Source organism: Cervus elaphus, chromosome 5 (genome assembly GCF_910594005.1).
Source record: "Cervus elaphus chromosome 5, mCerEla1.1, whole genome shotgun sequence".
Lineage (NCBI taxonomy): Eukaryota > Metazoa > Chordata > Mammalia > Artiodactyla > Cervidae > Cervus > Cervus elaphus.
In genome coordinates this window covers 66,919,435-66,931,291 of record NC_057819.1, presented here as the reverse complement: position 1 = coordinate 66,931,291, position 11,857 = coordinate 66,919,435, and the positions used below count along the sequence as shown (strand labels likewise).

Here is an 11,857-nt window from a genome sequence, read left to right as displayed (position 1 = left end):
GAATCACATAAGGAGAACGCTCATGCAATGCTAAAAATTCATTCATGTAGAATGAAGGCTAGCTCCCTTCTTACTCACCATAGGTAATACATTATAAACTGCTTGAAATTAAGAACTGAATCACATTCATCTTTGAGTGGCATTATTCACTAAAACTTTTAGTATAATGATTTACAATGATAAGCTTTTATTTTTTAAACCAAACTGTGGCTCAGCTGGTAAAGAATCTGCCTGCAATGTGGGAGAGCTGGGTTGTGAAGATCCCCTGGAGAAGTAAAAGGCTACCCACTCCAGTACTCTGGCATGGAGAATTCCATGGACTGTATAGTCCATGGGGTTGTAAAGAGTCAGACATGACCAAGCAACTTTCACTTTCACTTTTTCACTTTCAACCTTTTTAAAATTGAGGTAATTATAGATTAGGGCTTCCCAGGTGGTTCTGTGGTAAAGAATTCACATGCCAATGCCAGAGTTGCAGAAGACATGGGCTCAATCCCTGGGTCAGAAAGATTACCCAGAAAAAGAAATGGCAACCCACTCCACTATTCTTGCTGGGTTAATCCCACGGTCAGAGGACCCTGGTGGGTTACAGTCCATGGGCCAAAGGGTTAGACACAACTGAGTGACTGAACTCTGCAATTACAGATTAACATGCAATTGTGATGGATAAGACAGCAGCACAGTAGGCGGACATGGAGTACATCTCTTTCCATGGATACATCAGGAATACACCTTCAGACACAGAAGTGCTTGAAGAACACCAGCTGAGAGTGGACAGGTGTACCTGACCACCGGAAAAGAATATATAGAACCATGCAAAACTTGGTAGGACAAGGAACTGGGGGGTGGGGGGGAACAGGAGTATTAGTAGGACTGGACCTGCCCTTGGCAGGTGGGGGAACTGAAGCAGGGGTCGGATCTCCAAGTCAGGGCAACTGTCTGGGTCAGAGGAGAAACATTTGAGGCTGAGAGTAAAACAGCTGATCTGTGGCAACATACATGGAATGAGAGTCAGACAGTCCTTGCCGCAGCCATACATACCCCAGACAGGGATGCAGGTCCCCTAGAAGGCACAGTGGCTGGGAACTGGAGTGTAGGGATTGTGGAGCAATCCCAGGGTGAGGGCTGCTGTTGACTGTGAAGAGATGGACTGACGGGATGTGAGGGAGGAAGACTGTGGTGGGAAATGCCTGTGGAGGAAAGCCAGGCAGCCATGGAAGCCAGGTGATACTGCTGAGTCATACCATATGGGGGTATGGAGCCATCACCACAGCCTCTATCTCCCCACATGCCAGCATTCGCAGCTCAACGGTGGACAGTCTGGCCCATCAAGGGCCTGATGCATGGAGCAACAGAGAAAGACCCCACTCAAGGTGCCCCTTTAAGTGCCTGATGCACAGAACAGAGAAGGACCCCAAGCAAGGGAGCCCTCTAAGTGCTTGAACGAGCAGAGCTGCAGAGGAAAACTAGCCAAAGAGCCTTCTGATCACCAGCTACCAGAGGATCAAAAAAAGACTCTGATAGGGCCATAACTCCTGTGGCTGAGGCAGCCCATGTCCCTGCACACTTGGCAGCATCAGGGTCCCCACGACCCCAGCAGCTGTGCCACCGTCACTGTCAACCTTCCTGAAGCAGGGCTGCTACAGGAAAAAAAAGTCTTGCATTAATGCAAAACAGGGCTGCTTCATCATGTTCAACTCTCTGTGACCCTGTCGACTGTGGCTGGCCAGGCATCTCTGTCAGTGGTGTTCTCCAGGCAAGAATACTGGAGTGGGTTGCCACACCCTTCTAGAGCACTATATTTCCTGCTTCCCTAGCCACCAACTCCCACGAGTACCTATGACCAGAACCCCTATGACCCAGGTAGCTGCACCACCTCCACATCTGGCTCTCACTGGGGAAGACCCAAGGTCTCCAGGGCAGCCTCAGGAGCAAACCCCAGTGGACGACCCACAAGCAGGTGTGGAAATAAAACCACAATGAAACCTAGGGTCAGGGTGGCTAAGGAAGAAGACCCAAAACTTTCCCACCAGCTGTACAAGCAGCCAATTAAATCCACAAGATCAACTAGGCAGATTCTGAGTCTATGGAATATATAAAAGTAATTGAGAGCCCCCACAAAAGAAAACGCACTAGCTCTGACAGCTGTGGACATTGGAGGCAAGAACACACAGGAGTTTGAGTCTGAACTGCCCCCACAGCAGGTCCAGAGGCTAGCACAGTGTTGGAGGGCATCCTAGGGAGGCAAGGTGGACTGTGACTCCCAGGGAGGGAAAGGACGCTGACAGCAGACTCAGGAAAACCATGTACTATTCTTATATATTTACTTGTTCTGTAGTTTCTTTAGGATTTTTTTTTTTCTTTTTTCTTCTCCCTCTGTTGTAGCTGTCACTTTTATTAGCACTATGAAATCTAATTAAGCTTTTGAGTTTTTTTTTAATCACATTTTTGATTGCTATTATAAACCTCTGTCTCTACATTGGTGTTTTGCAGTTCCCTGGAGTTTTCCTTTTGTTTTTATTTTAAATTATAATTTTTTAATTTTTAAACCCATTATTATTTTTTCTACATTAATTCCTTTGTTTGCTTTTCCTACTTTTCTTCCCCCCTTGCAGCTAATCTTTAATATATACAAGTCTTCTTTGTCTACCTCTATTTAACCTTGCATTTCTATCCTTTCTTTCTTTTCCTCACCATATTTGTTAGTTTTGGTTTCATTGTTTTATTCCAAAGGTGGCACATTGCTTGAGTTTTGTTTTCTGGTTTGTGTTTTAGTTAGTTTTGTTCTTAACTGGTGGATATCATTTTTGGTTTCCTTTGTTTGCCGGGTCTATCTATTGTACTTTATTGTTGTTGGACTATTTTGATTTTGCTTATGGGTGCATATGTATGTGCATATATTCCATTATTTTAATTATTATGTGCATGATTTTGTAACTACCATTTGTCTGGTGTTCATCTTTGGTTTCACCTTTGGGGGTATTTGTTTGAACCCCACTTAATACCATAACAAACCACCCGTGGAATCTCCATTCCTGGCCAGAGATCAAGCCCTGAGCCTGTGGAGTGGGAGTGCTGACTCTAAGACCCTAGACTACCAGAGAACTCCTAACCCTTGGGAGTTTCAAAGAGCGAGAACTCCCACAAAGGCAACCACTTGTGCACAAGACCTGGCATCACTCAACCACCAGTAGCACCCTGTGTAGGGCGCCTCATCCAAACAGCAAACAGACAAAAATCCAAACCCAATCATCAGCAGACAGAATTGCCTCCTCACTCAGCCCCCCATCAATGGGAAAACTCAGCACAAATCTCACCCTACATGAAGCTTACACAAACTGCCGAACCAAACTTGTAAGGGTAGAGACCTAAAGGAAGAAAGAATTCAACCTTGAAGTCTGGGAAAAGGAGACCACAAACATAATAAGTTTAAAAAAGTAATGAAAAGGCAGGGGAATACTGCACAAATGAAGGAACAAACTAGAAACACACAAGTCCAAATAAATGAAGAAGAAATAGGCAAACTACCTGAAAAGGAATTCAGAATAACGACAGTAAAGAGGATCAAAACCTTGAAAACAGTATGGAGAAAATGCAAGAATCAATGAACAAAGATCTGGAAGATTTAAAGAATAGATACACAGAGACTAACAACATAATTACTGAAATTAAAAATACCTGAGAAGGAATTAATAGCAGAATATCTGAAGCAGAAGAACAGATCAGTGAGCTAGAAGATAAAATGGTGGAAATATCTTCTGAAGAGCAGAGTAAAGTAAGAGGAATGAAAACAACTGAGAATAGCCTCAGAGACCTCTGGGGCAATATTAAATGCACCAACATTCGAAATTACAGGGGTCCCAGAAGAAGAAGAGAAAAGGAAAGGGTATGAGAAAATTTTTGAAGAGATTAGAGTTGAAAATTTCCCCAACATGGAAAAGGAAATAGTCAATGAAGTCCAAGAGGTGCAAAGAGTCCCATGCAGGATAAACCGAAAGAGAAACAAGCCAAGAGACATACTGTTCAAACTAACAATGACTGAAAACAAAGAATATTAAAAGTAGAAAGGGAAAAGCAGCGAGTAACATGTAAGGGAAACCCCATAGGTTTAACAGCTGATCTTTCAACAGAAACTCTGCAGACCAGAAGGGGATGGCAGGATATATTTAAAGCACTAAAAGGGGAAAATCTACAGCTAAGATTGCTCTACCTGGCAAGGATCTCATTCAAAATTGATGGAGAAATCAAAAGTTTTACAGACAAACAAAAGTTAAGAGAACGCAGTACCACAAAACCAGCTTTACAGCAAATGGTAAAGGCACGTATATAGTCAGGAAATACTATATATATATATAGTATATATATACTATATATATAGTAAATATACTATACTTTACAGCAAATGGTAAAGGCACGTATATACTCAGGAGAAGAAAAAAATCTACAAACACAAACTCCAAACAATTAAGAAAATGGCAATAGGAACATATATATCAAAAATTACTTCAAATGTAAACGGGTTAAATGCTCCAACCAAAAGACACAACCTGGCTGAAAGGATACAAAAACAAGACCCATATATATGCTGTCTACAAGAAACCCACTTCCAACCTAAAGAAACATATAGACTGATAGTGAGAGGATGGAAAAATATATTTCATGCAAATGGAAAGCAAAGAAAGCTGGAGTAATAATCCTCATATCAGATAACGTAGACCTTAAAGGAAAGACTATTACAAGAGATAAGGAAGGACACTACATAATGATCTAGGGATCAGTCCAAGAGGAAGACACAACAATTGTAAATATCTATGCACCCAACACAGGAGCACCTCAATACATAAGACAAACACTAACAGACATAAAAGGAGAAACTGACAGTAACACAATGATAGTAGGAGATTTTAACGCCCCACTTACACCAATGGACAGGTCATCAAAACAGAAAATTAATAAGGAAACACAAGTCTTAAATGATACATTAGACAAGATGGCTCTTATTGACATCTTAGGACATTCTATCCAAATGCAGAAGAATATACCTTTTCTCAAGAGCACGTGGAATATTCTCAGGATAGACCACATCTTGGGTCACAAATCAGACCTCAGTGAATTTAAGAAAATTGAAATCATATCAAGCATCTTTTCTGACCTGTGAGATTAGACATCAGTTACAAGAACAAAACTGTAAAAAACACAAACACATGGGGGTTAAACAATGCATTTCTAAATATGAACAGATTACTGACGAAATCAATAGGAAATTTAAAAATTCCTAGAACCAAATAAGATTGAAAACACGACAACTCAAATCTTATGGAAAGGAGCAAAAGCAGTTCTAAGAGGGAAGTTTATAGCAAAACCTCAAGAAACAAGAAATACCTTGAATAGACAAGCTAACTTTACACCTAAAACAAATGGAAAAAGGAGAACACGCCCCCCCCCCCCCAAATTAGCAGAAGGAAAGAAAGAATAAATGTCAGAACAGAGATAATTGAAAAAGAAATGAAGGAAACAATAGTAAAGATTAATAAAGCTAAAAGCTGGTTCTTTGAGAAGATAAAATTGACAAACCTTTAGCTAGACTCACCAAGAAAAAAAGGAGAGAAGAATCAAATCAACAAAACTAGAAATGAAAAAGAAGTTGGTGAAGCGGTGGCAGCTGGAGAAGGAGGCGCAGGACCCAGCGGCGGCGGAGGCGGGGAGAGGGGGGGAGGAATGGGCAGAACCATAGGAGGAGCAGGCTGAGGAGGCAGCTGCGCTTTCCGTGGGGGGAGCAGGACGCGTCTTGTTGGCCCGCTCCCCTGTTTGCTGTTGCTGGCCTGAGCTGAGTGTGAGCGCGGTGCGGACAGAGGCGATGGCCCGGGAGCATCGGGAGCATTGGCGCCAGTGACTGGGAGGTGCTGAGTGCTGCGAAGGAGGGCGCACCGAGCCTGCCCCGCCCGCCTGCTCCCCGTCCTGCCTGCTGTCTCCTGCGGCTGCTCCCCTCTCCCCGACACACTCTCACAGCTCGGGCATTGTTGGCAACTGTATGTGAGGAAACAGCAGAGGCTCAGCGATGGGCACTTAAGTATTCATCAACGTGTCGCCCCAGGAGTGGTGATTACAATGATAAAAATGCGAGATGCCGCAGATCTTTCACCACCGAACAAAATGTTGTGGAGATCTGATAGTCTTGAAAACAAATACAGTTACAGCACAGGTCATAGTAAGGCCAAAAATGTGCATATTCACAGAGTCAGAGAGAGGGATGGTGGGATCAGTTACTCTCCCCAAGAAAATTCACACAACCCCAGTGCTCTTTATAGTTCAAATTCACATTCTTCTAATCCAAGCAAAACTTCAGATGCACCTAATGATTCTGCAGATGACTGGTCTGAGCATATTAGCTCCTCTGGGAAACAATACTACAACAGTTGTCAAACAGAAGTTTCACAATGGGAAAAACCAAAAGAGTGGCTTGAAAGAGAAGAGAGACAAAAAGAAACAAGCAAGATGGCAGTTAATAGCTTCCCAAAAGAGAGAGATTACAGAAGAGAGGTGATGCAAGCAACAGCCACTAGTGGGTTTGCCAGTGGAATGGAAGACAAGCATTCCAGTGATGCTAGAAGTTTGCTCCCACAGAATATTTTGTCTCAGAGCACACACAAATTGACGGAGACTACTGACTGCCAAGAGCAGAGACTCACAGTAGTTCTGAGCCAGTACAGCACACCATCAAAGCAGTGGTTCATCCAACTGCTACCCCATGCACTGTTCCTTCTAGTCCATTTACTCTACAGTCTGATCACCCGCCAAAGAAATCATTTGATGGTAATGGAGCATCTACTTTATTAAAACTGCCTACACCAACATCTTCTGTCCTTGCTCAAAGAAAAGAAAGAAAAGAATCTACATCTGGAGAAAAGTCTGCATCACACTCTTGCACAACCTCCACATCTTCAGCCTCTGGACTCCACATCTGCACCTCCAGCACCCGCTTCGGCAATTCCTGTCTCTTCTGTTCCACAGTCACCAATACTTCCATTACTTCAGGACCCAAATCTGCTTAGATAGTTGCTTCCTGCTTTGCAAGCCACTCTGCAACTTAATAATTCTAATGTGGACACATCCAAAATAAATGAAGTTCTTACAGCAGCTGTGACAGAGCCTCTGCCATCTATAATTCATAACTTTCTTACTGCTGGACCATCTGCTTTCAACATAACTTCTCTGATCTCTCAAGCTGCTCAGCTCTCCACACAAGCCCAAGCATCCAATCAGTCTCCATATCTTTAACGTCTGACACATCATCTCCATGATTGTATGTCTCCAAGGATAAGCACACCCCCGACAAACACAGTCCCCATCAAACCTTTGACCAGTACTCCTGTTTCATCACAGCCAAAGGCTAGTAATCCAGTAGTTAAGCAAGGACCAGTTTCACAATCAGCCACAGAGCAGCCTGTAACTGCTGACAGGCAGCAAGGTCATGAACCTGTCAGTCCTCAAAATCTTCAGTGCTCAAATAGCCAGAGAAGTCCTTCACCTGATCCAAATCACACGTCTAGTAGTAATGCATCAAATACAGCAGTTGTACTACAGAACTCCTCTGCCCAAACTCTGTGTCCACTAACACCAACACTTGCAGCACATTTCAATGAAAATCTCATCAAGCTCATTCAAGGATGGTCTGCAGATCATGCAGAGAAGCAGGCATCAAGATTGTGAGAAGAAGCCCATAACATGGGAAGTGTTCATATGTCAGAAATTTGTACTGAATTAAAAAAATTTAAGATCTTTACTCCAAATATGTGAAATTCAAGCAACTTTGTGAGAGCAAAGGATATTATTTTTGAGAAAACGAATTAAGGAACTCAAAAAGCTAAAAAATCAGAATTCTTTCATGATGTGAAGATGTGAATAATTGCACATTGTGTTGAGAATAGCAACTGTAAATCTGTCACCCACTCTTAACATTTTTGAGCTGCATTTAAGTAGACTTTGGACCATTAAGCTGGGCAAAGGAAATGACAAGGGGTCAGGGTCTGTGAGATTCAATTCAGGGGAAATATACAAGATGGATTTTTAAAACCCCTGAAATGTAGATTTCTTGTAGATGTATTCTTCATGTTGTAGATATGTTTTGTAGAGTGAAGCCATGGGAAGCCATGTGTAACAGAGCTTAGACATCCAAAACTAATCAATGCTGTGGTGGCTGAATACCTGGCCTTTTACATGTAAACCTGTCTGCAAAATTTGTTTTTTTAAAGAAAAATTTGGGGGAGGGGGTTAATTTATCATTCAGAAATCTTGCATTTTCAAAAATTCAGTGCAAGCACCAGGCGATCTGTGTCTAAGGATGTGATTTTGAACCATATGGGCAATGCACAAAATATCATGAAACAACTGTTTCCACATTTGCACCTGATCAAGAGCAGTGCTTCTCCATTTGTTTTGCAGAGAAATGTTTTTCATTTCCTGTGTGTTCCATTTCCCGCTAAAATCCATGATCTGATGTTATCCATTTTTTAAGACTCCCCTTTTTCTCCTTTCTTAAGGCACTGTTGCTATGGCACTTTTCTATAATCTTTTCATCCTGTGTACAGTAGCTTAAAATTGCAGTGATTGAGCATAACCCTCCATTTGGACCCTGTAAGAATGGGCTTAAAGTACTGCTGGGCATGTGTGCTGAAAGTACATTGATTGCTCAAATATAAGGAAATGGCCCAATGAACTTGGTTGTGGGAGGGAAGAGGAAGCAAAGCTAGTCAGATGTGAATTGTATTGGTTATAATAAACATGTTAAAAAAGAGAGAGAAGAAATGAAAAAGGAGAGGTTACAACAGATAATGCAGAAATAAAAAGGGTTGTAAGAGACAATTATGAACAACTATATGGCAATAGAATGGATAACCTGGAGGAAATGGACAGATTCCTAGAAAAGTTCAATCTTCCAAGACTGAACCAGGAAGAAATAGAAATTATGAACAACCCAATTACAAGCACTGAAATCAAAACTGTGATAAAAAATCTCCCCCAAAAACAAAAGCCCAGGCCCAGATGGCTTCACGGGTGAATTCTATCAAACACCTAGAGATGGGCTAATGCCTATCCTTCTAAAACTATTTCAAAAAATTGCAGAGGAAGGAATATTTCCAAACTCATTCTATGAGACCATAATCACCCTGATACCAAAAGCAGACAGACAACACAAAAAAAGAAAACTACAAGCCAATATCACTGATGAACATAGATGCAAAAATCCTCAACAAAATTCTAGCAAACAGAATTCAACAACACATTAAAAAGCTCATACACCGTGATCAAGTTGGGTTTATTCCAGGGATGCAAGGACTCTTCAATATATGCAAATCAATCAATGTGATACACCACATTAACAAATTGAAAGATAAAAACCATATGATCATCTCAATAGATGCAGAAAAAGCCTGACAAAATTCAGCACCCATTTTTGATTAAAACTCTTCAAAAAATGAGCATAGAAGGAACCTACCTCATCATAGTAAAGGCCATATATGATAAGCCCACAGCAAACATTATTCTAAATGGTGAAAAACTGCAAGCATTCCCCCTAAGAACGGGAACAAGACAAGGATGTCCACTCTCACCACTATTATTCAGGATAGTTTTAAAGATCTTAGCTATAGGAATAAGAGAATAAAAAGAAATAAAAGGAATACAGATCAGAAAAGAAGAAGTAAAGCTTTCACTGTCTGCAGATGACATGATACTGTACATAGAAAACCCTAAAGATAGTATCAGAAAATTATTAGAGCTAATCAGTACATTTAGCAAAGTTGCAGGATACAAAATCAATACACAGAAATCACTTGCATTTCTATATACTAACAATGAAAAATCAGAAAGAGAAATTAAGGAATCAATCCCATTCACCATTGCAACAAAAAGAATTAAATATCTAGGAAGCAACTTACCTAAGGAGACAAAGGAACTGTACACAGAAAAGTATAAGGCACTAATGATAGAAATCAAAGACAACATAAACAGATGGAGGGATGTTCCTGAGTAGGAAGAACCAATCTTGTGAAAATGACTATACTACCAAACGCAATCTACAGATTCAATGCAATCCCTATCAAATTACCAATGGCATTTTTTCACAGAACTAGAACAAAAAGCTTCACAATTCATGTGGAAACACAAAAGACCCTGAATAGCCAAAGCTGTCTTGAGAAAGAAGAATGGAGCTGGAGGAATCAACCTTCCTGACTTCAGATTATACTACAAAGCTACAGTCATCAAGACAGTATGGTACTGGCACAAAGACAGAAATATGGACCAATGGAACAAGATAGAAAGCCCATGAATAAACCCATGCACCTATGGGTACCTTATTTTTGACAAAGGAAGCAAGAATATACAATAGGGCAAAGACTTATCAATAAGTAGTGCTGGGAAAACTGGACAGCTACATGTAAAAAATGAAATTAGAACACTTCCTAACACCATACACAAAGATAAACTCAAAATGGATTAAAGACAAATGTAAGACCAGAAACTAAACTCTTAGAGGAAAACATAGGCAGAACACTTGATGACATAAATCAAAGCAACATCCTCTATGACCCACCTCCTAGAGTAACAGAAATATAAACAAAAGTAAACAAGTGGGGCCTGATTAAACTTATAAGCTTTTGCACAGCAAAGGAAACTATAAGCAAGGTGAAAAGACAACCTTCAGAATGGGAGAAAATAATAGCAATGGAAACAACAGACAAAGGATTAATTTCCAAAATATACAGCAGCTCATACAACTCAATACCAGAAAAAGCAAACAACCCAATCAAAAAGTGGGGGAAAGACCTAAACAGACCTTTCTCCAAAGAAGACATACAGATGGCTAGCAAACAGATGAAAAGCTGCTCAACATCACTCATTATGAGAGAAATGGAAATCAAAACTACAGTGAGATATCATCTCACACTGGTCAGAATAGCCATCATCAAAAAATCTACAAACAATAAATGCTGGAGAAGGTGTGGAGAAAAGGGAACACTCTTGCACTGTTGGTGGGAATGTAAATTGATACAGCCACTATGGAAGACTGTATGGAGATTCCTTAAAAAACTAGGCATGAAACCACCATATGACCCAGCAATCCCACTCCTAGGCCTATACCATGAGAAAACTAAAAGTGAAAAAGACATGTGTATCCCATTGTTCATTGCAGCACTGTTTACAATAGCTAGAATATGTAAGCAACCTAGATATCCATCGACAGATGAATGGATAAAGTAGTTGTGGTACATATACACAATGGAATAGTATTCAGCCATAAAAAGGAACACATTTGAGTCAGTTCTATTTGAGGTGGATGAACCTAGAACTTTTCATACAGAGTGAAGCAAGTCAGAAAGAGAAAGATAAGTATCATATTCTAATGCATATATATGGAATCTAGAAAAATGGTTCTGAAGAATTTATTTACAGGGCAGCAATGGAGAAACAGACATAGAGAACAGACCTATGGACATGTGGAGAGGGGAGGAGAGGGTGAGATGTATGGAAAGAGTAACATGGAAACTCATATTGCCATATGCAAAATAGATAACCAACAGGAATTTGCTGTATGGTTCAGGAAACTCAAACAGGGGCTCTGTATCAAACTAGGGGGGTGGGATGGGGAGGGAGATGGGAGAGAAGTTCGAAAGGGAGAGGTTATATGTATCCCTATGGCTGATTCATGTTGAGGTTTGACAGAAAACAACAAAATTCTGTAAAGCAATTATCCTTCAATTAAGATATAAATAAAATTTTTAAATTAAAAAAAAATAAACCAAAGTGATAATAGCCATGATGACCCAGAATTTGCACAGACCAAAAGATAAAGTGG

At 40.7% G+C, this 11,857-nt stretch overlaps 1 pseudogene; it reads left to right on the top strand.

Moving 5' to 3' along the window:
* The first annotated feature begins 6,102 nt into the window (after positions 1-6,102).
* Positions 6,103-7,894, top strand: LOC122693341 (annotated as a pseudogene).
* Positions 7,895-11,857: the final 3,963 nt, after the last annotated feature.